This window comes from Salmo trutta, chromosome 27 (assembly GCF_901001165.1).
Source record: "Salmo trutta chromosome 27, fSalTru1.1, whole genome shotgun sequence".
NCBI classification, from domain to species: Eukaryota; Metazoa; Chordata; class Actinopteri; order Salmoniformes; family Salmonidae; genus Salmo; species Salmo trutta.
In genome coordinates this window covers 42,057,453-42,062,272 of record NC_042983.1, presented here as the reverse complement: position 1 = coordinate 42,062,272, position 4,820 = coordinate 42,057,453, and the positions used below count along the sequence as shown (strand labels likewise).

Here is a 4,820-nt window from a genome sequence, read left to right as displayed (position 1 = left end):
TCTCCCTCTGCTGAGACTGACCATCAGTCTGCTGCTCGCTCCCTCTGCTGAGACTGACCCTCAGCCTGCTGCTCTCTCCTCTCTCTGCTGAGACTGACCATCAGTCTGCTGCTCTCTCTCTGCTGAGACTGACCATCAGTCTGCTGCTCTCTCCCTCTGCTGAGACTGACCATCAGTCTGCTGCTCTCTCCCTCTGCTGAGACTGACCCTCAGCCTGCTGCTCTCTCCCTCTGCTGAGACTGACCCTCAGCCTGCTGCTCGCTCCCTCTGCTGAGACTGACCCTCAGCCTGCTGCTCGCTCCCCTCTGCTGAGACTGACCCTCAGCCTGCTGCTCTCTCCCTCTGCTGAGACTGACCATCAGTCTGCTGCTGCTCTCTCCCTCTGCTGAGACTGACCATCAGTCTGCTGCTCTCTCCCTCTGCTGAGACTGACCATCAGTCTGCTGCTCTCTCTCTCTGCTGAGACTGACCATCAGTCTGCTGCTCTCTCCCTCTGCTGAGACTGACCATCAGTCTGCTGCTCTCTCTCTCTCTGCTGAGACTGACCATCAGATGCAGGCACCATCAGCCCAAGTTTAATGAGCTAACTTTAAAAAAAATATATATATATAATTTTGTATTTGTTGCTTGACATTAAAGACTGTAACACACCAGGAAATCAGCTCCATTAAAGACTGTAACACACCAGGAAATCAACTCCATTAAAGACTGTAACACACCAGGAAATCAGCTCCAAGAGATTTTAATTTTGGAAATCTGAATTATTCCCACGCATAACAGAGAGACATGATTACATTTAAGTCATTTAGCAGACGCTCTTATCCAGAGCAACTTACAGTAGTGAATGCATACATTTCATTTCATACATTTTTTTCCCCCGTACTGGTCCCCCGTGGGAATCGAGCCCACAACCCTGGCGTTGCAAACACCATCCTCTACCAACTGAGCCACACGGGACCAGTACGTGATCGTATACAAATGTAAGCAAGGTTTGAAATGATTATGTTTTAGTCAAATATAATATCTGTTTGAGCTTCTTGTGGTCCATTTGCAGTCTACAAATGATTTGTAATTATGTTCAGGCCCCCAATCATCCACTCAACATTAAAAAAAGAATGGTCCCATGGCTGAGTCTGGTTGATGATCTCTGCTGTACTGTACAGCCATCGGAGATGGTGAAATCAAATGACCAGTGATGGTTTACATGGACAGCTAGAGGGCAGTACCAGGTAAGCTGGTAAAACAAACCAATCAGCTAACAAGACACTGCCTCCCAGCCGCCCAATCCCAACAGAAGAGAAGGCAGGGGCGGCCAACCCTCTTCCTGGAGAGCCACTAGGGCTCCAGCCCTGCACTATCACACCTTATGCAGCTAACCAAAGCGACAAAGAGAAGACAGATTAGTAGAATCAGGTGTGTTAGTGCAGGGTTGGAAAAAAAAAGGCCTGTATGCATCACGCCCATCCAGGTGGGTTAATCCTTGGCGGGTGGAGGCGGAGAGTTTCGGGTGAGAGGTTAGGGAGCAACTGTAGCGTGAGCTGACAAATGAGAAAACAGTCAGCTAACGTTACACTGCCTACTAACCAATCACGTTACGTTACACGGCTTACCTAACCAATCATGTTACATTACACTGCTTACTAACCAATCACATGTTGAACAACTCTCAACCAATCAAATCACTAAAGTCAACCCGACATTACACTGCCTACTGACCAATCACGTTACATTACACTGCCTACTGACCAATCACGTTACATTACACAACCTACTGACCAAATACAAATGATATAATACACACAACCTACTGACCAAATACAAATGATATAATACACACAACCTACTGACCAAATACAAATGATATAATACACACAACCTACTGACCAAATACAAATGATATAATACACACAACCTACTGACCAAATACAAATGATATAATACACACAACCAAAAGATACTATCTAGAACCTAAAAGGGTTCTTTGGCTGTTCCCCTTTGAAGAACCCTTTTGGGTTCCATGTAGAACCCTTTGAAGAACCCTTTTGGGTTCCATGTAGAACCCTTTGAAGAACCCTTTTGGGTTCCATTTAGAACCCTTTGAAGAACCCTTTTGGGATCCATTTAGAACCCTTTGAAGAACCCTTTTGGGTTCCATGTAGAACCCTTTCCACAGAGGGGTTCTACATGGAACCCAAAGGGGTTCTACCTGGAACGAAAAGGATTCTCCTTTAGGGACAGCCAGCTTTAGGTTCTAATTTCCACCACTATCTCATAACTAATTACATCATAACGTTCTGTCTGCTGCCTATTCATTGATGAAATACAGCCCAGCACCTTGTAATAAACGGAAGATGTTTTGACTTCAGGGACTACTTGTTGTTTCTGTCTCTGCCAGCCTGCTTCTTTGACATCTGCTGGCCACACTCAAATCAGCTTTACACACCAGACCCCCGCCCAGCCCACAGGAGGACTTCAATCTTGTTACCATCTAAACTGGCACTTGTGTTAGTCTGAGAAACCAAAATATTATTTTTGTATTAAAAAAATAAAGTTTTAAGGTGCATGCCTGCCTGCCCTGCCTGTCTGTCTCTGGGTCTGTGTGGCCTGTCGGTCTGCCTGTCTCCGTGTCTGTCTGCCTGTCTCTGTGTCTGGCCTGTCTGTTAAAGTTGGCGGGGGCACTGCTTCAGGACAGCAACAGTGAGGAGTGTAGCTGACAGCTGTCAATCACATTAGCACAGCTAGCAGCGGTACACTGCCACACTGTCACCATCCTCTCCACCCCTCTCCCTGCTTTTTCTGTTCTCTCCTCCTCCTCCTCACCTCTGTTCGCTCCTCCTCTCCTCACCTCTGTTCTCTCCTCCTCTCCTCACCTCTGTTCTCTTCCTCCTCTCCTCACCTCTGTCTCTTCTCTCTCCTCTCCTCTCCCACTCTTCTATCCCACGCTTTCATGTCTTCTTCTCCTGTCCTTTCCTGTCCACTGATATGTTTAAAACAAACTGATTAACTATGATTTACTCCGTGTCTTCTTCATTGTATTGTGGCACATCAAAGTAGAGTTATACTAGCCTATGTTATAAAATGATTGATATCACCACCTTACCTCTTGTGTTGCAGGAACGGGGGAATGTCTCCTCTTCGTCCTGAAATCCACCAGGAGTCTCCCTCGTGATGTTCTCCTGACCGGTAGAATAAAAACAACAGTTTACATTGCGTTCACCAGTCGACGTTCACGCCCACAATTACGCACCACACAGCAGTAGGTGGACTTAAACTTACCCAAAGCAACCGTGGTCCTCGGATTTCACTTTAAAACGAGAATATCTATTCAACTTCCAGTCCATATTAGCTAAAAAAAAATACTCTTGCGAACTTTACTGACTGACAGTAGTAGCCTAACTTGTCACCCTTTCAATCCACCGTGGCTGAATGTGCACCTGTTTTGTGACTGTGCTTCGTAGTTCCTAAATACACTGCAGGGGCGGATGCCGGAGCGGGAAGTCTGTTCCTCGGCTCACCATTGGTGGATAGGGAGGTGATCCCCCGACACCGGCAGGGTTTCCCTCTGTAGAGGCGTCCTAGTTTCCCTGGAGACCGACACATATAATAACAGTGAAACAATATCTGATCTAAAGTCAAACAGAGCGCAACGCGGCAACGCGGCAACGTTTTAAAGGTCTTGGCGCGGTTTATAGAGAATAGCGTCCTAATTTATTTTTAAACAGGTCAGAATTATCAGTGGTGATTTAAAATCAATCGAACATGTTCTGCAATTCTGTAAGGCCCCTAATTCATTTTTTGGACATTCCTGCATGCTTTATTGTAGACTAGCTCACTCACACACACACACATACACACACACACACACACACACACACACACACACACACACACACACACACACCAAACACACACACACATTTCGATCCCAAAAAGATGTTATAGGAAGTGATAAAACAGCCTATAGAAGGCCTATATTAAATAATGTAACCCATGAGATAGAAGACATAGACTTAAAATAGACAATAGCCTGTTATTATTATTACACTCAACAAGGGTTCTTCTTAGATCCTCAAAGTTCTCTGAAGAACCTTATAGGGTTCTTGGCACTGAAAATGGCCCCTAAAAGGTTCTTCCAAGAACCCCGTAATGGTTCATCGAGGAACCTCCTTGATTGGTGGATGGGTTCTTTGCAGGAACCTAACTGCCCAACTGAAACATTTTAATTTTAATTTTAAAGGAGAGCAGGTTTAGCCACTTAAACTGAGAAATGTAAAGATCTCCTCAATTTATTAAGGTTAAGGTTTGACCCTTGTGTGATATACATTTATATTGTTTTCTGATGACACTATGTGTCTATTCATATTTGGGCATATCTTTCTAAAAACAGAAAATGGACACAATTCAATGGATATCAGTCAACAAAGAGGTAAGAATATGTAGGCTTTAAGAATATGCTGAAGGCTAGCTGTATTGGGTGCAGATGACTGAACTGCTCACTTTAGTGTCTGTGTCTGCAGTCAAACAGACGAGGAGGCACACAAAGGTAAGTCAATTGGTATTGTTATGTTATTATGCAGAGCACATTTACCATCCTTCTTCCTTACCTCTTCAATGAATATCCCATAGGCCTCTACAGTATGGACAAGGTATGTAAACTCATTCATAAAGCAGTTTTTCTCATTCACATTTACCACAAAACCCAAGGTGTGAATAGTGTCATGTGTATGTGTTTTGTTTAATCATATCTGTATAACCGCTATGTTTTTTGGGATTGACAGGACTTCCCTCCTCCCTCCGTACACCTCTGATGAATATAACAG

The 4,820-nt window shown here is 44.5% G+C and overlaps 1 protein-coding gene across 1 annotated transcript in view; it reads right to left on the bottom strand.

Annotated features, from left to right (window-relative positions):
* Positions 1–3,177, bottom strand: part of LOC115165028 (cell division cycle protein 20 homolog B) — a 26,337-nt gene extending 23,160 nt beyond the window's left edge. The window contains exon 1 of the mRNA XM_029718045.1: positions 3,101–3,177. The gene's annotated coding sequence lies outside the window, so the exon portion shown is untranslated. The remainder of the gene's footprint in view (positions 1–3,100) is intronic.
* Positions 3,178–4,820: the final 1,643 nt, after the last annotated feature.